This window comes from Aedes albopictus, chromosome 2 (assembly GCF_035046485.1).
Source record: "Aedes albopictus strain Foshan chromosome 2, AalbF5, whole genome shotgun sequence".
Classification (NCBI taxonomy): domain Eukaryota; kingdom Metazoa; phylum Arthropoda; class Insecta; order Diptera; family Culicidae; genus Aedes; species Aedes albopictus.
The window spans coordinates 188,728,471-188,754,997 of NC_085137.1; the positions used below are offsets into that span (position 1 = coordinate 188,728,471).

At 38.2% G+C, this 26,527-nt stretch overlaps 1 protein-coding gene and 1 long non-coding RNA gene across 2 annotated transcripts in view; both read left to right on the forward strand.

Annotated features, from left to right (window-relative positions):
* LOC115258639 (uncharacterized) overlaps positions 1-22,088 on the forward strand; it is a 41,931-nt gene extending 19,843 nt beyond the window's left edge. The window contains exons 2-3 of the long non-coding RNA XR_009997579.1: positions 21,446-21,751; positions 21,949-22,088. This is a non-coding gene — a long non-coding RNA (uncharacterized LOC115258639). The remainder of the gene's footprint in view (positions 1-21,445; positions 21,752-21,948) is intronic.
* Positions 22,089-25,116: 3,028 nt separating this feature from the next.
* LOC109419083 (uncharacterized) overlaps positions 25,117-26,527 on the forward strand; it is a 384,014-nt gene continuing 382,603 nt past the window's right edge. The window contains exon 1 of the mRNA XM_062850864.1: positions 25,117-25,397. The gene's annotated coding sequence lies outside the window, so the exon portion shown is untranslated. The remainder of the gene's footprint in view (positions 25,398-26,527) is intronic.

The following is a 26,527-nucleotide window of genomic DNA, read 5'->3' on the forward strand; positions in this document are numbered from 1 at the left end:
TGCTGGAGTTCTTTTAGAGAATCCTTCCCGGATTCCTACTGTGACTGTTTAAGGGATACCTCACGAAAAAATAATATGAAAAAATATAGATTTCTTCCGAGATTTTTTTTTTCAGGCAATCCTAGATCGTAGAGACATCTTCTATGGTTCGTACAGGAATACCTGCTCAGCTTCTGACCAGCAGGACCAGAAGTCATCAGGAATCATGATTATCTCTCTAAGGATTCCATCAGGTATTCTTTACAGGATTCCATCACGAAAAACATAAGAGATTTCTGTCAGAATTGCTTTAGAAAATCCTGAAAGGATTCTATCAGAAATTTTAACCACCGTTCTTTCATGGATTTCTGCTAGAAGTATACTTTCAAAGTGTTCTGTCGAAAAATATTCAGAGAATCCTAATGGAATTCTTTCTACGAGCCGGGATCCTTGCTCGGAATTTGTGCAGTAATTCCTCCCGGGATTTCTCCTGTGATTATTTCAGAGATTTCTATCAAGCTTTCAGCTGAGATTACCTCAGAATTCTACCAGATATGCCTCTCAGAATTCCTTCAGTATATCCTCTCGGGATTCCTTCAGGGATTTCAACCGGGAATGTTCTTACCCCCAGCGTTATGTTTTTCAGACTTTTGTACGGAATTCTATATTGCAATTGGTAGACCGAATAAAATTGAATTTTTGGGTGGTTTATCATTTTTCATGCAGCCGAAAGACATCTTTTCGATGTAACATTGATAGTGCCCAGACTAGCACCATGAAACCCACATATTGTTCGCGAATAAAAAAAATCATGTGGAGAGGCCGTGTAGAGTATATCTGGCTGAAATTTTATATCAAAACATGGAATGATGATGAACCTGGGCGTGCTAGTGGAATACCTGTAGGTACGAGACATTGAAGACAACGTTACAGTTGAGGTCGAGATCCGTATTTGCCAAAGGATACAAATTAAAAGGAACAGTATTTAACACGATTTTCTTTTTAAAACATGCAACATTTCTGAAAAGTTTACGTATGGTGAGTACGTAAAGAGAATTTGTGGGGTACTAAAGGAAAAACTCAATTACTTTATTAGAAATCATTATATGTGTAAAATCTAACTTCTACAGTATTTTAATGTTTGGTTATGCTACACATAGTGAGCACTCTTTATTTGATTTGTTACAAAAAAATAAATTTGAGAAATGTTGAACACTGCAGTCAAAACTACACGAAATTACAAGGAGCATGCATTGCATACTTTTAGGCGTTTATCGTGTTATATTTCTGCCCCAATTTATAAGTCCCTTTTCTGTTCTTTTTGAGTGGTTATCATCTCTTTCTCACTTGTTTAGAACTGCATTGTATCTATACGGATCAAAATATAACGATAGCGTAGAAGTTGTGCTAAAATAGAGCTCGAGAGAATTATCAGATATTGTGGACCTACAATGAAGAATTTTTTTGGAACTACACCATAGACTTCCATTTTTTTCGTCGAATCATGCTTATTTTATTGGAACTTGACCTTTGACAACAAATTTATTTAAAGATTTGAATTGTGAAACACCTTGGGCGTTAACGGGTTAAGCTTATTCTACACTTTTCATAAAGAGTTTTACAACCCCTAGCTTTGTAAACCAAGTACAAATCTAATCGAGCCACATACCCACGACTCCCCAAAATTATCCATTTCCGTATGAAGAACTAGTCAAAATTCACAAATAAAAAAATTCCGCTCCTGTTTATTGTTGCTAAGCTGATGATGGATCAAATTATTTTGATAAAGAATTACTTCGAAATCACCTGAGATAATAAAAAGAAAAACGTTGTGAGAATGCATCATAAAACATTATATGAAAATTGGATTACAATTGAGGGGGTTAGAAGCAAAGGGGTGTAAGTGCAAAAAACTTACTATCGAGTAAATGAGGTTTAATATTTTTCACCAATTTTTCATCCCATACAACATGTATGGAGTTTCATAATCGACCCAATATGTAAATGCAATTTTTCTAATGATCGTGAAAATAATCAAATGTTCCTAAAGCTTGAAATCTGAAGAGACATACTCAGCTCAAAATCGACAAATTGGTCACTAACATTCCTTTGCATCTGGGCAGAGCCGTAGCGTAGTTCCCTGGCGCCCCACTTTGCAAACGTTTGTAGTTATTTTTTTTTCTTCAACATTTGTTTCAACGTTGGATTTTGGTGTTACAAAGGAACATATTCCTTCACAAGACGCGACGCGACACAAGACAAACACTTATCGTTTTTACAATCGTCAAAGGGTTTAAAATTTACCTTTTCTGTCGACCGGTTTCGGGCGCGATGTTGCCCATCTTCGGGACAATGTCCGATTCTTGGATGGGCAACATCGCGCCCGAAACCGGTCGACAGAAAAGGTAAATTTTAAACCCTTTGACGATTGTAAGAACGATAAGTGTTTGTCTTGTCTTGCGTCGCGTCTTGTGAATGTCAGTTAGTTCTTACGTTAGCACAAAACATAAAAATTGGTGAACATATTCCTCCCGATTTTTTTATTTTCCTATAGTGTTTGTGTTTTTTAGGAATTTTTATAGGAGTCGTTAAATATTTTTTCCAAATTTTTTCTTTTACGATTACAAGTACTAACACATTTTGCATTTCAAGAATTTTACTAAGCCCATCACAATTATTAGAAATGTAATTTTATTTTCCTAACATAAATGATGTTAGAAATATTACAGTATTTTATTTAATTCTTTTCTTTTCTGGAGTTTTGTTCAATTGAATTTTGTTTTCAAAAATACCAATGTTCAGCGATTAGAGTTAAATTGGTTTTACCAGAATTTTCCAATAATTTTACCAAACATTTTTTTTATTCAAAATATTTCCTAGAAGATCTGTAACAAAATTTTCTGTAATCATTAGACGAATCATAAACATGAAGGAATATCAGGAAAAAATCCTGAAGACATACTTATAAGAGACTTTATTCCAATTTCAGGAAGAACGCCTATTGGAATCACTAAATGAAGTTATTCTTGAAATTCCAGCAGATATATCAGGAGGAATGCAGGAGACAATAGAATTCATGGAGTAATTCTTACAGGCATTCTTGGAGTAGTTCGTAAAGAAATTCCTGTAAGAATTTGTGGAGAATTTTAAAAGGAATCTCTGAAAAAGTTTCTTAATGAATCTCTGGGGAATGTTCTATAGACATTCTTGGAATGTTTTATGAAGAAATACCTGGAGAAATTTCTGTGGGAATCCACGAAAGACTTTCTTTAAAAAAAAATTGAAGAAATCTTGGATACAATCAATGGCAAATTTTCTTGCGGAACACCTGGAGGAATTTCTGAAGATATTCTAAATTTCTGGTTTTCTTGAGGAATTTTTTGAGGAACTTCATGAAGAGTTTTATGGAGAAATTTTAGCAAAATATTTTGGAGCAATCTTTAAAGTACATGGTGCAACTTAGAAAGCAGTCAATGTATGATTTTCTAAGCGATGTGAAATATTTATTCTTTCTAAAGGAATCTATGGTAGACTTTGTAAAGGATATTTCGTTCGAGTTTCTAATGAAATGTATAGAGAATTTTCTTTGAAAAATCCTAGTAGAATTTCTGAAGCAATTCTTACAGGCATTTCTAATGGAATCTCTGCGGGAATTTCTATTAGAAACCATGGAAATCAATTGAAGGGTTTCTCAGTAATCCTTAAAGATATTTTTGTTAGAATCTCTAAAAGAATTTCTGAGAGATTTTCTTGGTGGAAATCTGCCGAAAATTTCTTAAGCAAACTATGGATGATTATCTAATAAAATCCTTGAAAAAATATCGAGAGGAACCCTAATTTTTTAACAAATCCCTCCCGGAAAGCCTCATTAGAGGAATTTCTGAAGAAACCCGTCGATAATTTCCATAAGAATTTCTGGATTCATTTTGAGGAAATAAAAAAAAACTCAATGATAGTTATTTTATTGATACAATTTGAATGGTTTCTGCTAGTTTTACAAGAGTTTAAGTCCGAAGAAACATTTAATGGAAAAAAATGAATGTATGAATTAATGGAACATGATCTGAATATTTTCCTTTTATTTGTTTTGCCAACACTTTATAACGGGTGGCCACTAAATAGCGGGAATGCTTCCAAAGTGCTCTTAAAAATATATGATCTTAAAAAACGGCAATCTGAATCTATCTATCATAAAGGTTTAACACTGTACTTTCATGGAAAAATATAAAATTTTAGAAAATTGAACGTAGTAATTTGTACAGCATATTTGTGTAGTGATGTTGGAGCAACTGCTTTGTACGACTTTTAAAATTTAACTTTCACGCATTTTCTGCATCTGTGAAATAGTTAGTTGAAATAATTGACTTCCCAGCTACCTTTAGCATCTACACACTCAAACAACAATAGGAAAAAAATTGGGGATACTTACTGGTTTTACTGTTTTGGTGGCGGCAGCCTTTTCTCGTAAATGACGTTTGTTGAAATTTCCAAAAAATGCCATTTTTCTGTATCATAAAAACGTGTCAATGTAATTTGTGCACTGCGGTTCATTGTTGACCTTTTTGTGTGCTATTTTATTTTATAACAAACCATGTACATGTTGTACAACGTGTAAATGTGATTTGATGTGAATATTTGATATTTTACACGGCATTCTATTGATTTATCCAGCCCATGACGCAAAAGTACGTTTAATGATGTGAAATGATTTCATGCTTATTGGTTTAGCTAGTTTACATCTATTTCTTTCAGGATCTGTTTCTAGGGATGCCAGGTTGTAGAGTTCATTCAAAACTGGACAGATTTTAGGTTTTCTTTTAACTTTTTTACGGATTTTTTTAGTAATCGGTAGAGCCGTCCAAGGCGCTTAACTAGTGCTTCCTGTTTCAATGTCGTTTTCTACAGAACAGAATAAGTTGAAACAAAATAAAAAATACGCTGACTTTGTGGATAGATAGATGATTGTTTTGCATAAAAAACTTTTCTCTATGGGCGCTTGTAATTTTTTAATCAGTTGCTAAAACCATTCCCGTTATTTAGTGGACACCCGTTATTTGATATTTCAATGATTACGAAGAAAATTCTCGGAGGTAACCTCAAGACATTCCCCAGTGAGAATGTTTTTCCAGAAATAAACTTTCACGAAAATTTCAAAAGCATATTGATTTTGTTCTGCTCATAAAAAAAAACTAAAATAGTTGCTCAAAATAACATAGTTTGAGCTTGAGCTTGAGTGACCGTCCATGGATGCTACTCCAGTATCGCTAGATCAACAAGGAACCAATGAGATATCTCCACGTCAGGTTGCAGGTTAATATGAGGAAGGGGAAGCGAGTGATGATTGCAATCTTTTTTATCCACAGTAGACCGAATATAGCTCTGCGTCTGCACAAATTCATGCGGATGTCGAAGTGTTGGTTGGATGAGCGCTTGCACAGTGACGTCAGCATTGTCTCCTTCTCTTTCTTTCCTTCGGCGTCGGTCCATAAAGCCGTCCTTGCCCTAAAAAAAAAAATGAGGGCAATGTTTACAAATCGTATGAGAATTCGATGAGGTTAGGTTTTTGCAGCAAGCCTCTATATGGTTGGCAATGTTTAATCAGTTTACGCAGTTAAGTGAATCCCCCTATTGTAAAATTTATTAATCGTAATCAAATACCACTCAAACCGAAAATTTCTGTGATATCAGTAGCCAACAGACGAAACACTGGCGAAATTACAAAGTTATTAAATTGGTCAAAGACTTACAGTTGATGGATATGTAGTTGGATTTAAAGTTCCACCAACGCACACTGGAGTAACAGGGTCCAATTCATGGCCAAAAAGTTTTAAAACGTTTTTATGGTGTATTATGTATGTACTAGCGATAAAATTGTGAATTTAGATATTGAGGAGGCATTTTGGATTATAAATAGCCATATTAATCCACTTAAAGGCTAGAAATGATTTCTTATAATCTCTCCAAGGACAACGTTTATTTTCACCCCCAAAAATCGCTTGAAGCATCGAACATTTTTATTTGATAACAGAGAACTGAAAAATAATTATATTTCCATGAAAAATATTGTTTGGAAACAAGGGCCACCTCGTTCCATAGAAATTCTCCTAGAAGTGTGGGAGAAATTCAATTCTTTTATAAGAGTAGATAACGTGTTTATGTCTTCAGCAAAGTTGTAAGGAGTGTCATAATTGGGAAACTTGTTGAACAATTGTTCTATCTTCTCAATTTTTGGGAATATGGGCCGTTATTTTTGAACGGTCCCTTAAACTCAGTTTAAATGTTGTACCTTTTTCTAGATATTTTGGGAATCACATTTCCATTTTGGGGTAACTTTTATAGTGCCCTGGAAACACATCAAAATTCAAAAATTAATCATGGATTGAAATTTTAGGAGTTCGAACATGATGATAGAAGCCGTGTGGAATATATCAGTTTGAATTTTCTATTAAAACCTGGCATTTTAACACAACTTTATACATAAAAGTAAGTTCGTGGAGTACTGAGTGAAAAACTCAATGAGTTTAGCTATAAAAACAATATTCATCTGAAAATATTTACTTAACGGTGCATCAACATATGATTACATGCTACAAATAGAGAGCTCTTTATTTAAGTTGTTTTTGATTTTTTTATAACAAATTTTGAACACAACAGTTCTAGCTACATTAGATACTACTGCATTGCATACATTTAGGCGTTTAGCGGTGTATGGAGATTTCTGCCCAAATTTACTAAATTAATTCCATTTGACACATTTTGTTAAGAGATAGCAGACCAGATTTGTATTCTGCTATGATATATCTACCGAGAATAAGTGGCCGTTCATTGAAAAAGTAGTCGAAACGAAGTTGCTTTTTCGAAATTAAACCTAAATTGTAACTAAAAACTAGTCAAAAAGGTGTAAATTTCAAAATGATTTATTTTTTCGTCTGGTACTTTCTGGTACCCGTTCTCTTGCAATTCACAAAGGATATGCCTTATATTTTATTGTAATTTTATCCAGATCGCGGAATGCTGCAGAATCTGAAAACTTTTTGAATGCTGAAAATGGTTCAAAATTGACAAAAAACATGATTTTGAAAACTCTTCTGTAAGAGAGCAAAATCAATGAAACCAGGTGAAGCTTTTTGTTTAAATCATACACCCTTATCAGGAGAACTGTGTAACATACTCAGTTATTTTTTCAAATTGTCAATATTTCGATAATTGAAGTTCTTCCGATGAATTATGATGCGAGTGAAAAAAACAGTAGAGAAAATCGTCAAATTTCGGAATTTATTCTTAAAAAATATGCATCCCAAAGTATTTTATTGATTGCCACATGATGAAGTATTACTTCATTTATCTTTAAAAAATATTAGACTCTGGAAAACCCTGAAAAAATTTTTTCGACTTATGGCCAGGAATTTGGCCCATTTACGCCTGTGTGCAACGGTTGCTTGATGGCGCGCGTCCTGGAAAGTTAATAAAATTGGCATGCTTTTGAAAATTTGCAACTACCACCACTGTGTTGCAGAAATTAATACCATACGGCTATTAAACTGAAAGTCCTTGATCTACCAAACAACTTTAATGAAGCAACCATCTTTCCAATTAATCACGACCCTGAGATAAGTAAAAATAAAAATGTGTATGCCCTCTAACGCCTCCTAGTGGAAGGATTTGAAATCATATGGCCCATCAATTGAAAGTTCTTGACCAGCCAAATAATTTTGTCGAGGACACCAACTGTCTAAATAGTTAGGATCTTGAAATATATGGAATGGATATTACGCTAGTATTACATCTATTTTTGATATAACAAGAATCACCGACAAACAGACGTAACACCTACGGAATTAAAACTCATATATCTTAGGACTGTAATTACTTAGACTTTAGACTTTTAGAATGTTGATGTCTTTGGAAAAGTTTTTTATCTTGTCAAGAATTTTCAGTTTAAAAGCCGTTTGGTTCAAGTTTCTAACTGACTAGTGGTAGTTGAAGTTTTGAAAAATCGTGCACTTAATATTTATATTTATATTAAACATGTTGTAACTTTTTATTAAGTGCCCACAAATTTTGCCAAAAAATAATTTCTCATTTAGTCAAAATATGTTGAAAACTTTTTGAGAAATTCTGATCGTTTGTAAACTATTGTTAACTTTCAATTAGCTGTAAGTTTTTGACTTATCAAACAACTTTGCCAAAGACACTAACTCTCTAAGTAATTATTACTCTGACATATATAGGATGTTTTTTTTTTGTCAGAATTAGGTTTATTTGTTTCTGGAAACACAGAAATTGATGCCCCTAAGTGGTATGCAGATCCTCAAGTATGTCTTTGGTTCAATAACTGCTCGCACATCTTAAAGTGTTTTAAATTGAATCAAAGACGTTGTATAAATTATTGAAAAAATGTTTAATTCGACGCCATGATTAGTTTTATGCTGCAAAATCTAAACATCTGGCGGTGCGAAGTAATGAATATCAACGGTTTAGTCTTTGGGACAAAATTAGATGAATATGGGTGGTACTAGGCCGAAGATGGGTACCATTAACCTTCATGAAAGAGTTTTCATACTGCTGATAGCAATAACTTGGCGCTCCGAGCCATTTATCACAAAACGGATTTTCAGTAGAATAAAGTTGCTCTTGGAGCAGGGAAAATAATGCAATAATATATTCACAAATTCGGGCAATTTTGGCTGATTATTCTGATTCTAAAATGATGCGCAATTTCGTGACGTTACAATGCGAGCAGAACCCTGTTTGAAACTGAACGGGCGTTGTAACGTCAAAAACGAATCCGAAATGCATATGTTTTATTTCACTGCATTGAAGAACAAACCAATAAACTTCAATGGAGGGAGGAATTTTCAGTTTAAGATGAAAATCCGAGCAAATTTTTCAAGATGTTGGTTGCGCGGTAGAGGGGGTCGAATTCTAGCGCGTTGTAACGTCATGCTACAAATACGCATTTTAAACAAGTTTTTCTAATGAAAACTTTATGTTAAACAGGTCAAACATATCAGAAATTTTACAAGGAATCCGAATATGAAAAAATATTTAGAGGTTTACAATCGTTTTTATGAATTATAGTGAAAAATCTGACTACGAATGCGTAGAAACGTTGTAACGTCACGGTAGAATGTGTCTTATCTCGACGGCGTGATGAGTTATATGCTGAAAATTTTAAATATCTGGTGGTGTAAAATAATGGATCTCAGCGCGCTAGTCTTTGGAACAAAACTAGAAGAATATGGATGATACTAAAGCGAAGAAGGGTGCCGGTGTCATTAACCTTCATGAAGGAGTATTCATACTACTGATAGCAATAACTTGGCCCTCCGAGCCATTTATCACAAAACAGATTTTCAATAGAATAAAATCCCCCTTGAAGCAGTGAAGATAATGCAATGATGTATTCACAAACTCGGGTATATTTGGCTGATTATTCTGATGCTAACATGATGTGCATTTTCGTGACGTTACAACGCGAGCAGAATCCTGTTTGAAACTGAACGGGCGTTGTAACGTCACGAAATGTAAAAGTCGATTATCCAAAAACAAATCCGAATTTTAAATGTTTTATTCCATTGAATTGAAGAACAAGCCAATAAATTTCAATGGTGGAAATAAAATTCAGAATATCATAAAAATCCGAGCAGATTTTCTAAGATGTTGGTAGCGCTTTAGAGAGGGTCGAATTCTAGCGCGTTGTAACGTCACGCTACAAATACGCATTCTGAACACGTTTTTCTAATGAAAACTAAATGTTCCATAGGGCAAATATATCAGAAATTTTACAAGGAATCCGAATATGAAAAAATATTTTAAGGTTTACGCTCGTTTTCATGAGTTATAGTGGAAAATCTGACTACGAATGCGTCAAAACGTTGTAACGTCACGGTAGAATGTGTCACATACATTTAGGCGTTTTCCGCATATAAAGTGAATTGATGGTTGTCCTACGATTTTTATATTTTCGAATAAAATCTTGGCAATAATCCAGGATAGTTATTGAGCATGAGCATGAGCATAGATGACCGCACAATTCGTAGTTGCTACTCCGTGATTGACCAGAGCAATCGAAATTGCACAAGGAACCAATGAATAGGGCTTGGGACTAGCTTACTATTCTCAATGTACACAGGTCGAGAGCTCTCAACTTTAATAAGGTCAATAACGGCGCCGGCCACGTCCTTACGGTCATCGAGGGTGGAAGGGAATGTTAGTAAGACAAACGTTGTTATAAAGACCGCGACTCGCTGCATCTCCACGTTTGTCTCAGGAAGGAATTTTTTGTTAGTAGGGTAAGGTACATTGTCAGTCCGGGAGTCACCTATGGTTGGTGATATGATTTGACAATGGATCAATATACACAAACCGCCGTTAACAACCGACCACTTTTCGACGCAAGAACTAGCCAAAAAGAAAATTCTATCGCGCGTCTCCGGGCTGCAAAACGGTGAGTCGATAAGGAGAGCATCTAACATAGCTCTGGTCCTCACAAGTTCCTACCTCATGCTTCCACGGGTCAAACGATGACAAAGACCGCCAGCTAAGAGTTGTGTGCTTAGCTGGTAGTGCAGCCTGGGCACTGTTGTCCTTCTGACTTCAGCTAGATTGAGGAGGTACGATCCGAGCGCCTGTTCACCAAGGAGGTGCGGCTCAAACAGCGTCTGTTCTGGCATCCAGCGGCTGAGTATGAAATGCTGTATTGCGTCAGCTATACCTATGAAGGCAGCCCCTTCAACGCAATGTAGGCAGCGCGGCCCCGGTAAGGTAGCCTGCTGAAAACCTTCAAACACCCAGAAAAGCAATAGTAGAGTAAACGGATTGATTCAACGGCAACAGACCCGGCAACGAATAAAGGACAACGATTGGAAAGTCGGATCTTGGAACGTGAGAACTTTGAATGAACCCGCATGTGTTGGGCTCCTGGCTCGTGAACTGCGTAATGTCGGCGTTAATGTGGCCGCTATCCAGGAGATACGCTGGCCCAAAACTGGAGAACGCGAATTCCGAGCGGTGGATCCCATCGCCAACACTTCATTCAAGTACCACATCTACTACAGCGGCGGCGATAAGGCAGAACGTGGAGTTGGCTTTATAGTGATCGGGAAGCAGATGAAGCGAGTTATTCGGTGGAAGCCGATAAGCGACCGAATCTGTGTGTTGAGGATGAAGGGCAAGTTCTTCAACTACAGCCTGATCAGCATCTATGCGCCAACGAACGACAAACCCGATGACATGAAGGATGAGTTCTATGAGAGCCTTGATAAGGCCTACGGAGAGTGCCCAAAACAAGATGTCAAAATAGTCATCGGAGATGCAAATGCGCAGATCGGCAGAGAAAGTTTCTTTCGGCCTGTCATTGGAACGGAAAGCCTTCATTCTGTTACCAATGATAATGGTCTGCGCCTTGTGACATTCGCTGCTGCTAGAGGGATGGCAATCAGCAGTACCTACTTCGCACGTAAGAATATCCGAAAACACACCTGGCGACACCCGAGTGGTGACACTTGCTCCCAGATAGACCACGTGCTGGTCGACGGGCGACATTTCTCGGATGTCATAGATGTGAGGTCCTACAGAGGCCCGAACATCGACTCGGATCATTATCTTGTAGCCGCTAAAATTCGGGCGCGATTATCCAGCGTCACGAGTTCAAGAAACAACAGGATGCGTTTCAATATCCAGCGCTTGTCAGCCGAAGGGGTTGCTGCACAGTACCATCAGAAGCTAGACGAGAGGATAGGAGAGACCAACGGATCTGGAGATGTCAACAGCTTGTGGGGAAGTATCCACGAAGCAGTGACAACAACAGCGCAAGAGGTGATTGGTACCGCTCAGCGACGCCAACGTAATGGTTGGTTTGACGAGGACTGCCAACGAGCGACGAACGAAAAGAATGCCGCCAGAAGTCGAATGCTAGTGGCCGGTACCCGGCAGAACAGAGAGCGGTACAGGGTTGCAAGAGCAGAAGAGAAACGAATCCACCGCAGGAAAAAACGGCAACACGAAGAGAGTGTTATTGCTGAAGCGCAGGAAAGTATGGACAGGAACGATATGCGGAGATTTTATGCAACTGTCAATGGCGCGCGGCACAAGACTGCGCCAGTGCCCGCCATGTGCAATGACCGGGAAGGAAATTTGCTGACAGACAAAACAATGGTGGCAGCCAGGTGGAAGGAGCACTTCGAAGATTTGTTGAATGGTAGCAGCGAAGGAGCACCCAGGAACAGGATAAACATAATGGATGACAGTCAAGCAGTGGAACCACCAACACTGGATGAGGTTAAAAAGGCCCTTAAGGAGCTGAAAAACAGCAAGGCTGCTGGGAAGGACGAGATCCCGGTCGAACTTCTTAAGCACGGAAGCGAGCAGCTACATCAATCAATCCATCAGATTATTATAAAGATTTGGGAGGATGAAGAATTGCCCACTAGTTGGTTGGATGGCCTCATATGCCCAATCTACAAGAAAGGGCACAGACTGGAGTGTGCCAATTACAGAGGGATTACCCTTTTAAATTCGGCGTATAAGATACTGTCGCGTGTCCTGTTCAACAGACTGCGACCTCTTGAGGAGTCCTTCGTCGGCGAATACCAGGCTGGTTTTCGTGAGGGCCGATCAACGACGGATCAAATGTTTACCCTGCGGATGATCCTAGATAAATTTCGGGAATATAACTTGCAGACTCACCATCTGTTCATTGATTTTAAAGCAGCGTACGATTCAGTGAAAAGAAATGAGCTTTGGCAGATAATGTCAGAACATGGTTTTCCGGCGAAACTAATTAGGCTGATACGCGCAACGCTGGATGGATCAAAATCAAGTATTCGGATCGCGGACGAAGTGTCTACGTCGTTTGTGACCTTGGATGGATTGAAGCAGGGGGATGCTCTTTCAAATTTATTGTTCAACATTGCACTCGAAGGAGCGATTAGGAGGTCAGGCGTGCAGAGGAATGGCTCTATCATCACACGGTCGCACATGCTCCTCGGTTTTGCGGACGACATTGATCTCATCGGCATCGATCGTAGGGCAGTGGAGGAAGCTTATGCACCTCTGAAGAGAGAGACAGCGAGGATAGGCTTGACGATTAACTCTACCAAGACGAAGTACATGATAGCGGGTAGAGACAGAAGCAGGCCTAGTGGTGTTAGTGCTGAGGTAGTGATTGATGGGGAAGTGTTTGAAGTTGTTGAAGAATTTGTTTATCTTGGAACACTTGTGACATGTGACAATGACGTTTCCCGTGAAGTGAAAAGGCGTATTGCAGCTGCGAATAGGGCCTTTTACGGATTGCGTAGCCAGCTTAGGTCCCGTAACTTGCAAACGCAAACAAAATTCGCTCTGTATAAGACGCTGATTCTTCCGGTTGCCCTCTACGGTCACGAAGCGTGGACGTTAAAGGAGGTAGACCGAAAAGCTTTTGGAGTTTTTGAGCGCAAAGTGCTGCGGACAATTCTCGGTGGGAAACAAGAAAATGGAGTGTGGCGCAGACGCATGAATCACGAGTTGTACCAAGTGTACGAAGATGCGAATATTGTGAAACGTATAAAATACGGCAGACTTCAGTGGGCTGGACACGTAGTGCGAATGTCGGAAGAAATAATAGCGAAAACAATATTCAGCAGAGAACCCGGTAGAGGTAGGCGGCTTCGTGGGCGGCCGCGAACTCGCTGGCTGCACGCGGTTGAAGAAGATCTACGATCCCTACACGTTCGGGGAAACTGGAGGAACATCGCCCAAGACCGACGAAGATGGTGCTCTACTATACGCTCGGCATTGGAGTAAAGTTACTTTGTAGCCAACAAGGTATCAAGGTAGGTATCGCGCGTCTCCACTCCACTAGGGAGCAGAAACCTTTAGTCTATTCCACATAGAAATACACTGAACGCGACTCACTTGTCGGCGCCCGGATTTTTTCTCGACCGGCGAACCCGAACTAACATTTTTCACTCTTTTGTGTAAATGCAAAAAATGAAAGAAAATATTTATTATCAACTAAAAGTGTATTCGAAACTAGCGCCGAAGGGAAGCGAGAAATTCGGAACCGACTCAACCACGGCGCGCGCACACTCGTCCCGTCGTCGGAGCCCCGCAGAGAGAAGAGAAAAAAAAAACGCAAAAATCTAGCAAAGCCAGCGCGCGAAACTTTGCTGCTGCCGAACTACCGCACACTACTGACTGCTTGGCGTCCCGTCGTCGGAGCCCCGCAGAAAAGAAAAAAAAATCGCAAAAATCTAGCAAAGCGAGCGCGCGAAGCTTTGCTGCTGCCGAACTACCGCACACTACTCAATAATCCAGGATAGTTATTGAGGATATTTTCTAAGAATCCAGCAAGATCATGCTGCTTTATTTCTGATTTATACCTTGTCGACTTGTTCGACAAAACATGCATGGTAAATGTTGAAATCCACTTAAACGTAGAAGGTAGTGGGGTGTGAGGACTGAGAATGTTATGTCCTGTCGATGTTCAAAGATCATTTTTGAGGTCCTTTTGGATCAATCCTGGTGTCCGGGTAACAGCGACACAGTTCGTTTGATTGCATAACTTGTAGGCGTTTTTGATAGATTGTAGATTAACACTGTGCTGTGAAGGTTGGAAGGAAGGGAAACGGCTTTTCAACCGTTTCTGGTTCCATCAGTAATCTCACGCTCCCTTATTCATCCTATTCGAAAACAAGCGATTACGGCACCGATTGATTCCCTTCTTTTTGTTTTCATGGGTGCTCACTTCTAACAAAAAATACAAAAATAAGAAACAAAACAAATAGCGCTTCAATCCTTCGTTTTTCGTAGGATGAAAATGGGAGTCACATGCTTAATAAGGGAACCAATACCCTATATAGAGGACAGCATAAAGAAGGCGGATAGAAGGATACAAAATAGAAGGAAAGGGACGGGCCAGAGATTTAACCCAGGACCTTCTGCATACACTGAGACAAACAAATCTTAAGAAATTCATTACAGTGGTCTTATGAAAAATCACATAAAAAGGCTTTAATGAAAATCATGAGCTAACTTATGAAACGTTATTCCCGAAAAACCAAGCTTCTTTTTGGACTCCCATCACCCCAACTTCCAAAGCGTCGATGGGCGCGCGTAGTAGGACGCGTAAAGCACGCGTTCTCCGATCTCGACGTCCCTGGTTCGATTCCCAGTTGCGACATTTTTTTTATATTTCGCAAAAAATAATTTATAAGATGTCTTATGAAATGGTATCATAAGAATTTCTTATGGAGATCAAAACTTTTTCTTATGTCGAAATTTCATAAGACAAACTTATGACTTTCTTTAGATAAGTTTTCTCAGTTTATGAATCAGAAGCGGTATCCACAAGACCACCAAGTATGCCGGAGCCCGTGGCGCAATTAGTCACACGTTTGCATCATAAGCAGATGGTCATGGACTCGATCCCAGCCCCGGCACTTTCGTCAGTTGCTTTTCCCCCCTGAGAGCAGCTGACACTGACCCTCTTCTGAGCCCATCACTCTTAAAAAATTTACACGTGACGTAAACCATCAACGTACGTAAACATTTCATGACTGAATGACAAATTTGACTGAATTTTAGTAAGTTATTAAGTTCAAGTTGATTGCACAAGATGTCAACAAACCTATCTGACCAAGTTTCGGAGTTTCAGCTGAGCACAACTATTCTTCGTCAATATGTGGTTTTTAAAAACACCTCCAAGAATACTTGAGGCTCAGTTCATAAAACCATAAACACAGCAAGAACTGTTGAACTTATTTTCAGTTTTATAAGGCTCTTGTAGTTAACTTCAATCATCCGTTCTTGATCAAGAGCAACTGTTCTCGCATAAGAGCAGTTTGGTACATGAAAAATACAATAAAAAACTCAAGCATCAGATTTTGATTCTCATCGTTTCATTAGCGCTGCCAATACGTGTTGTACCCGGAAACCCAACCGCGACGCGGTGCGGTGCAGTGCCAAGTTTCTCCGGTTGCAGCATCCGAAATGAGGTGGGTTTGGTCATCCAGGACGTCGATTCCCGTGCAATTCGGGTTCCAATCATCGATCTTTAAAATCAACAACTACTTACCTGTTGGAAATGCTGACCGGAGGAATGATGCACTGTACCGCATCAAGGCCTGTTACTGAAAAAGGTCTGCCTGGTTGGCAACGGTACCGGGCTGATGATAAAATTAATCGGACGAGATTCACAAAATCTACCGCGGTGCGATAATTTATTGTTTGTTTACAATTTGGCGTACATAATTTATTACGTTCTCGGCGTTATACGTTCACAACGGCGTTATACGTTATAAACCTGAGTACTCTTGAGAAATACTTCTCACCCTTGCTTAAGATGAAACAAATTTAAGACGATCTTGATGGAGGCCAACCAGGCTGCATTGAGAACGTTATAAATCCTAGTATTCTTGAGTTATGCTTTTAGCTCTGGCATGAGTTGAAAGAAGTTTAAGACGATCTTATGGTGATGTTGATTAAAACCATCGATAATGGACCGACCACCGGCCTAGATTTCAATGGAAGCCATGTTGAGAAAACTCATGAACAATGTTCTCATGACCAGGAATAATATGTTTAAATATTTTATTAGTGCATTATAATGGAAGCGCGTTGCAATTTTTGGAAGTATCTTACAACATGTATACGATGAGTTTTGCTTGGCATCCTTGTTACACCACGGAAATATTTCTAATTTGTGTAATAAATTAATCCCAATTACAATAATGTGGCATTTTCATAGTGTTTTTTTTTCAATTTATTTCATCAATCTTTTCTGTAGACATGAAAGCTGCATCAGCAACAACACTGACAAATTTATTATTGTTTTATCGTGCACTTGAAGAATTCTACAAGGAGAGAGCAATTCGCCTTGAGGAAAACTTGGGAAGTACAACAAGTTTTAAGAGAAATTTAAAAACAACTCTCCAAGAGCATCTTAGGATGGGCCTCTTTGGTCTTATGGCGGGTTTATGGTTGAGTTGATGTTGTTTTGCAGAGCAATTTGGTTTATGCGTGGTTTTAAAGCACAGGTGTAGAAGAATACTTCAAAAGCATTATAAAATTAATTTTGTTACTTGGGATAACTCCCAGAATTCTTTAGAAAACCCTTCCGTGATTCCTTTAGGATTTGCCGGAATTCCTTTAGAAAATCTTGCACTGACAAATGTTCTTGTGAATATCGCGTAACTCACTGGAACAATCCGTTCCCAGCCATTTTAGCAAACTACAGTAGAATCACTTGGCATGATGCGGGACCTCGCGATGCAGGTGACATACACTGCCCACCTCGTCATGATGCTTGCTGTCATCGACGCTTGCTAGGGGAAGAACACTCAAAGGGAATGTCACTAATCTTTGTTCACACCCCACAGTTCTAGTCAGCAATCCTTCAGGGATAACTGCTGAAATTCTTCAAAGATGTCTTTCAGGATTTTTAAAGGATTCTTTTAGGGGTTCTTGTTCGAATTCCTTCAAAAAATCTTTTTAGGGGTTCTTGCTTGAATTCCTTCAAAAATTCTTTCAGGGAATCTTGCGGGAGTCTTTCAGGTATTCAAGCCAGGATTATTGCTGTGATCCCTTCAAAGATTCTTCTCGTTTTTTTTTTTTTAACCGTCTTCAAGGGATTTCTTCTATGATTTCATCCGGGATTCTTACAGGCAGTCCTGCCTAGTTTCCCGTCGGAATTTCTATCGTGATTTGTTTGAGGATTCCATAAGGGATTCTGAACGGGATTTCTCTCGAGATTTCTTTTGTGACTTTCAGGGATTTTTACATGAGAATTTCTTCCAGTGTTAGTTATAGCTAATTTTTTTTTTAATTCTTAACCACTTATCCTATTTTACAGCTCTTTTTGTCCACTAGAGCACTACGTGAGCGATTCCAATTGGCGGCTGCACTTACAATTTGTACAGCGCCTAAATGTATTCTATTATATTCCATTCTACTATATCGAACTGGTTTGCCTTTGTGCTGCTTTCACTTTCCTACCCTATCCTTGGTAGAATGATGAGCACGATGATGAAATGATATGTGGCTGTTGTTCCTTTTCCAGTCCGATTGGGGGTCGTCCTTTATGGGTTGCCGTTCGCCGATATCCAATTATCCGGGTCCGTTTGAGCTATGAGACCTCAGAAGAGGGTCAAGTTCCAGCCGCTCTCGGGGCAAGAGCAACTGACGAAGTGCCGGGGCTGGGATCGAACCCATGACCATCCGCTTATGAAGCGAACGTGTAGCCACTGCGCCACGGGCCCCGACTATAGCTATTGTTAGTGGTATAATATGAGAAAAATAGAGAAACAGAGAGAAATATGCTTTTTGATTCACGTAGATATCTCTGACGTCATCTGACAGTAAATAATAAGGTTGAGGTTCTAATTTTTCTTGAGTAGTTAACCTTTCTTTCACAAAATATGGATACATTGTATATTTATAACGGATTAGAATACAACGATAGTTTAAAAGTTGTGGTAAAACAAAACTTAAAAAAATATTCAATGATAAGGACCCACTTTAAGATTTTTTTTGGAACTACAGGGGATGGCCAAAATGTTTGAGATAGGCAACTTTTTTTCTCCCACAATTAAATTCAACATTCTGTAACTTTTCATAGAGTGCATCAAAAAATCTCAAATTTAGACTGTTCGTCAACCTATTATATGTGCATCATTGGTACAAATTTGGGGTCGATTGATTAATGTTTCGCGAAGTTAGAACCGTTTGGGTAAAACACTATTTTTAGACAACTATTTTTAGAACTGTCATATCTCAGAAACCAGTGAACCGAATTTAATGATTTTTTTACCGTTTATCAACTATATATTGATACTTAATACGACGTTATAAAATGTAATATTTTCTCACGGCGAATTAAGTTATACCGGGTTGAAATTTTTACCTATAAAAAGGAAAATAAGTAAAATTTACATTACCACACAAAAATTATTAAATGTGTTCTTCCTTCAATCTAAATAGGCTATATTATTATCTGATTAGAGATAATTTGAGAACAGAAGAGGATAATCTTTGGATATCAACACTAAAATTTATTGACACTGATGTAAAAAAAATACATTTTTTTGAAAAAAATAAAAAAAAAGTCAATCCATGATAACTTTTTTCAACGTCTAAAAAGTACCAATGTTTTAATAGTTTATGAAGCATTTAGATATTGTTAGTGTACGTTCAAAACTTCATTCAATTCGGTTCACTGGTTTCCGAGATATAATAGCTCAAAAATGAGTTGTCTAAAAAAAGGTGTTTTACCCGAACGGTTCTAACTTTGCGAAATATTAATCAATCAAGCCCAAATTTGTACCAATGATGCACATATAATAGGTTGACAAACAGTCAAAATTTGAGATTTTTTGATGCGCTCTATGCAAAGTTGTAGCATGTTGAACTTTTTTGTGAGAGAAAAAAAAGTTGCCTATCCCAAACATTTTGGCCATCCCCTGTATGCCGTAGGCTTCTATTTTTTGTGAATTCATGTTTACTGTTGATAATATTTTTTATGAAGATTATAGATGTGAGACACCTTGGGTGTTAACGGGTTTAGGAAGCTGACCCTTCTTCTTCTTCTTCTTTCTGGCTCTACGTCCCAATGGGACTTGGCCGGCCTCGCTTCAACTTTGTGTTCTTTGAGCATTTCCACAGTTATTAATTGAAGGGTTTTCTTTGCCTGCCATTGCATGAATTTGTATATTGTGAGGCAAGTATGCCCAGGGAGTCGAGAAAATTTTCCCGACCAGAACGGGAATCGAACCCGCCGTCTCCGGATTAGCGATCCATAGCCTTAACCAGGGATGCCATATATACAGATTTATCGGTATTATACAGATTTTTGAACATCTATACAGATTGCGTTTATATGGAATACGGATTTTTCATTTGTATAGGATACAGATTTTCCACCCAAATTTTATATGGGATACAGATTTTTGAACGACTGATACAGAAATTCATCTGGCATCGCTGGCCTTAACCACTAGGCTATCTCGAGACCCCCATTCTGACCCATTCTAGGGTATTTAGGTTAGCTGAGAAACGGTTGTCCTATACACAACATTTGATGAAAATCTATCAGTTTCACTCCAATCCACAGTTTATGCACCAATCGGTATGAACAGTGAGTGTGAAATGCATGCCAGCGAGGGCAATATTTATGCTCTGTCGCTCCATATTACGGTATGTAGTCTAGTATGTGGATAATGATTTAAGTGCTTGTGGCGTGGGCTCATTACGTGCTATATGTGTAGCATGGCACTTACTTAGGATGAGGGGGAGGATCTAGAAAACGAAATAATGTGCTAAGTCATGTTGACGTGAAGTGCATACCTTCGTGTTTTTTCCCCGTGACAAATATGGTGAAGTGCGACTGAGTGCTGCTACTGTTACAAATTAGTCATCGAGGGATTTGCCGGGTTTAAGGATAACTGTATCCTCTGTTTGGCATGTGCGCTAGTGGTGGACGAGGAGTATAGCGTGCTGCTGCTAGTTTTAGTGGGCGATTACGTTTGATGAGGATATATTTGCGTCACAGACAGCAGTAAGGTAATACTTACGGTCGGTTATGATTGCTGATAGTTTAGTGTGGATATCATTGGCCTGATGGATATCTTACCCAAGTATATATGTAGAGCGGATTAGCGTGATTTGTGGCTGTTTGAATTTATAATGAAATACGGCATTGAGTGTGGATAGGCGGGATAAAAGAGATTAGTGGTTTGTGGCGTCCAAAAATGATAATTAATCAGCCTATTTATGGTTTCATCGTGAAGCGTGGTTTAAATACACCGGACCAAGCCCGGAACGGAAAAAGTATGTAACAAGCGTCCAATCTTTAGAATTGAGTTTCAACCTCTTTTGCTGACGTATGAATTTCAAACTATACTATGCATACTGTCTACAATCTGAATTAACCGTGCTAGAGGAACAAGAAGAGAGCTTTTAGATTTCCAGAAAAACCGAAGATTCTCGTAAGATGCTACAAATTCTAGGTCCTTCCGGTAATCGAGAAGGTAATGAATGTTAGTATAGCGTGGGATGCTACTAGAGATCGAGAGCACCTCTGCGTCTCCACGACTGCCAGGGGAAGGAGTTTTTGTAAGTAAGGAGGGGAACATGTCACATGATCTGCATTTACTTTGATAAGTTATGTGATTGATACAACCTCTATGTAAATCAGAATATGTACTAATTTTCATTTTGACTTAAATTTAACATATGTCGACACCGAATTTGAGAAGTCGTTTTAATTCATACAAAATTATTTAACACTTTTCACCTGAGATGAAACATGCTCCATGGCTACAAAATAAATTGCAAAAAAAGGAAATTTCCTTGTTTACGAGCCCATTCTCCCAGTCGTAACCCTTTTTCCCACGCAGTCATTCTTGAAATGAAATACGATTTCTCATCCAGTAGCAGCAACTCCAGTAATTTCGTTTTTTTTTTCTCATCTCATTTCTCTGTACAGATCGATTTCCCGGCCAAAGAAGAAACTGCACTCGCCAGCAACTACTATAACTACCATCTGCATCCGCAATCAAGAGTGCAACATCAAAGCAGTTCTAGTGAATGCGCGATCCAATATGATGGACGATGCTATACATATGTGGATGTGTATCTGAGAATCATAATCATGGATTTTGATGACTTGGGGCGCTTTGAGGCAAAACATCTTTGAAGAAACTTCGGTCGGATATAAATCGTGGACGGTGAATTCGAATGCAGTGTTGCGTGGCTTAGAGCAGAACGAGATTGGAGGATTATTAATGTGCGGGTGAGTGTACCAGTAATGGACTTCGTTGTTACTTGTTCGAGCACTCGTTGAAAATTTCAAAAATAAAAAAATCTAAAATTTCGAAAGGTTTTTTAGAGTTGCTGAACAAGGAAATATCATTTCTATAACTGGCACACCACACTTCAACATAATACTCCATCCATAGGTGGCTTAAGCCTGAAGCTAAGTGATTTCAGTGAAATATTGTCGCACTAAAGTGAGAAAACCTTCGAGTGGCTCCGATTTACCAGACATTAATCACACGGTGGAACGACGATTACAAATGGCAAATATTTGAGTGAGTGTAACCGCAAACATCGCTCACAACCCATAATCCGACTTAGGGCCGATTTCTTCACCCGGGCTTAAATTTTAAACCAGGCTTAGCAACATTTTAAGCCGGGCTTAACTTTTTTTCAATTTCTTCACCTCGGCTTAACCACTAAACCCGGTTTAATAAAGCTACGGTTTACGTTAAGTGTGGCTTATTTTAAGCGGTGCTCGGAGGTGGCTTAGCAGCGCTAAGCCAGGATTAAGCCGCAATTTGCAGAGTTTGGGTTTCTTCACCTGCTTCATAAATAAATTTTCGAAACAGCAGAAAATATTTTTAATGAAACATGTACACTTAGGAATAATAAAATTGTAAAACTTTTGATTACGGATGGAAACGATGATAAAGAAAATGATAACCTATAGCCGATGGGTCGTCAATATAAAATATTCACATCGGTTTTTGGGCGACAATCAAGGTTTTACATTAGAGTGAAATCCTTCAAATAGGCATCGTGTTGATAGTTTTGGAAATTTGTAAAGTACATTTGCATTGAAGTTTCTATTTATTTTAACCCGGTCAATAATTTCAGTTCACAATAAACATATTTTCGTCTCTTATGGTTCAGGAGATATTTTTTTTTCACAAACAAACTTAGGATGACACTCAAAAAAAAAAATCTTCTAATACCTTTTTATACATTGATTTTTTATAAAAACATAGTTCAAAGCACGCTTAGCCCATAAAATATTCAACATTTTTACTCATAATTCTAAATATAAAAAGTATTATTCGTGGTGTACTTCTAAACATGACTTATTTTAAATACCTAATAGGGTGACGTTGGATATTATTGGCAGGTTTGCACTCTCCGTCGTGGGGGGTTTTTGTCGGCCAAAATGCCTGAAACATTGTCATATCATTCAGCTTACTTTGGAAGGATTTGAGGCCAACTTGAGTTCAATATCCGTGACGAAGAGAACAAAACTGCCGAAAATACAACGCAAGTGGATTTTAAACATCTTTTTGCAACTCAGCACTATGAAATTTGATGTATACTTGCCGTATCAAAACGGACTAGTTTATCGTACTATACCAAACAGTTGCAATATGATTCATAATGCAACTGATTTCGATTGTATTATGAATCATAATGCAATTGTTTGATCCACAACCAAAGTTGCCACGGCAAGAGCTTGCCAAATTTTCACGGTTATGGTACAGCTTACTTGATCAAAATTCAGATAGTACACATGACTGTTCCCATCGAACTACCGCGAAGCACGATGGTACTGATAGAAATGATCATATTCTAGTACCGTGAGGTCGCCATTCACCGCCCATTTAACGGCATTTTTGCAAAGTGTTGGACATTAAAAATTGACGTTGGCGAAATTTACACATCAATTTTCGTCAACAACTTAATAATTATGTTGTTATTATAGAAAAAATATAAAACGCTCGTAAAATATTTTTTCAACCGAAAAAATTAAAATTAAAATGTGTTATCTCTTGGCTCCTATTACCGCTCATGCATCCATTCACCGCTCACTGGATTATTTTTTTCATGAAGCCACATCAACTATTCATTTATTAAAACCAACTAACTTTTATTTACCATAATATTGATGATTCATGAGGTTCAGTTCATCCTGTTTTGTCAAAATGGAATTTTTTAAAAGTTTTACTGTTTTATATACCTGTTGGATATTTCTTCCGCTGTTTGCCCTTAACAGTTCCCATGCTGCCCTGCAGCACAGTGAGGGAAATATTTTTTAAGAACATGATTTCAGGTACACCCATATAAAAACTTGGTGAAATCAGTACCAAATTTTGAAAACGACGTATAATCAATGGTGTAGCATTGATTATACGTCGTTTTCAAAATTTGTTACTGAAATGAAAGTTTTTTAATGTGGCAGCATGTTTCATTCACTTATGGTACGATACTTTACTAACATTTGATAATTTTTGTATTTTGACCCAAAATGAGCGGTGAATGGCGTCCTCACGGTAATTTGTTTTTCATTGCAAAATCTTTTGCAACTCGTTGAAAAACTCGATTTTTTCAGCACTCGTTGTATTTATCCAACTCGGCAAGCCTGGTTGAATAAATGTACAACTCGTGCTGAAAAAATCATCATTTTTGCAACTTGTGGCATAAATAACTATTTCAGCACTGTAAAAAACGTTCCGTTTCATATTTCAGTACAAGGCAGCGTGCATCATATAAACGCATTTTTATATTACAATTCTATTTTTTTGCATGGACCGTAACGCACGATCATATTTTCGTTTTCTTTAGAGAATTGTGAACGACTCCTAAACATTTACAAAATAAAGTATTAAAACCACCAACAAATGGAATAGAAGTAGAATAAACTTTTTCTATTGAGGGATTTCAATTTCTAGTTGAACTTGTACTTTGCTGTGGCTTCCATTGAATGTACACAGTTCAAAATTTGAAACATATTCGAAAAATGGTCTGAACTCTGGAGCATCTCACGACAAACACATTTTCAAAAACTCACTATCGAAATGCAACTTTATTCGAAGGCGATTATGGATATCAAAACATAAAATCAACATTGCAACGCCTTTTCTGCAATGTGGCACTCCAACTTTGTACAATGAGAGGCAAATTCGAACTCCAAATGTTGTGGAACGATCATATGTAGTAGGTACTAAATCATAGATCTTCGATACTAGCGTTGGGTAAAACATCAACAGTCTCTAGGTAGATCATTATTGTTAATTTCCTACTGTATCCGAAAAAAATACCGAGCGATTCCGCTTTTCCTGCTAAAATTTCAGCGGATGTTTTGTTGTTGTTACTCCATACTGTATGTATATAACGGGCATTTCAAAATATCGGCGGCTTAAAATGACGTTTCCATTGGAAAGTCACTGGAATGATATGGGAAATTTCGTTAAGCTTGGCTTAGCGTAAGCCGTCGCCTATATTTGCTAAACCGGTGTGAAGAAATGCAAATATTTAAACCTGGCTTAAGGATTTGGCTTAACTTTAAGTGTGGTTTAAGATAAACCAGGCTTACGTCGTTAAGCCGGGTAGGTGAAGAAATCGGCCCTTACTGTTTATTGTCAGAATAGAAAGCCGGGCTGAAGAAAACGCACGTGGTCTCTACCATTAGTCAAGCGTTGACGTGGCAAACAAAACATAGTCAGTGCTGCCTGTTCCGGGACTGCTCCATCCGGTTTTCATCGAGTTTCTGTTGGATGGGACTAGGCCGACATTAATTAACCGTGAGTGTATTTATTTACGATACCTATTTGTGCCCGGTCGGAGGGTTGAGGATAACCATAGCGGAAGAAGGTCGTTACTAAATATGGAAGACGGCCCGGAGTGAAGAACAGGTAAGAGGATTATGATTAAATATAGAATTAGGTACGTTGACGTAGCGAGGAAATTACGGTGTACGGGGCTTGTATTTTCACTTCAAGCAAGCATATCTTATGATGTTACTTACTTCTTCGTCAGGGGTTTTCCTGGAAGTTCTTTAACGCTTCCTCCAGAAATTTCATCAGATAAAGATATTGCCTCTGTATTTTTTTTGGAGAATTTCCATTAAAAAACCTTCTTGTATTCCTTGAGGGACTTTTCCAGGTAGTCCATTAGAGATTTCATCAGGAACTCTTCCAGAGATTTCTTCAGGAACTCTTTAGTGATTTCTGCAGGAATTTTTCCACGAATTGTTTGTGGAATTTTTCCCGGAATTCCTTAACAAATTTATCCATAAACTCTATCATGGATTTCTTTAAAAACTCCTTTAGAGATTTTTCCAGGATTTTTTCAAGCATTCCTCTAAGATTATTTAGGTTTATTCCTGCAAATCTTTGTGGATTTTTTCTTAGCATTACTGTGGAGTTTTCTCCAGGTACTCCTTCAGGAATGTCCTCTAAAATTCCTTCGGGGAATTCTCCAGGAACTCCTTCATTTCTTCAAAGTTTTCTCCAAAAACTCCTCCTGGGATTTACTCTAGAATTTCTTCAGCGGTTTCTCCAGGAACTTTTTCAGGGATTTCTCCAGAAACTCCTTCAGGGATTTCTTCAGGAATTTCTCCAGAAATTTCTTCAAAGGTACCTCCAGGATTTTTCAAGAATTAATGAAGGAATTTCCTCAGGATTTCATCCAGCTAGTTCTCTCAAGGTCTATTCACGAGTTCCTACAGGGATTCCTTTCATAGCTCCATCAGAGGTTTCTCCTGCAGTTCATTCAGAAATTCCTTCACAAAAATCTTTAGGAATTCCATCAGGGTTTCATACAGGAAGTTTTTAGGTATTCCTCGAGGGATTTCTAGAGAGATTCCTACAGGAATTTATTTAGAGGTTCACTCAGAATCTCCTTCAAACATTTCTCTAAAAGTTTTTCTGGAGCTCATTCCTGTAGAAGATCCTTTAGAGATTCTTCAAGATTTTTTTCCTTGAATTGCTCCACGAGTTCCTTGGTATTCACCCAGAAAATTCATCTTGGATTTTTGAAATAT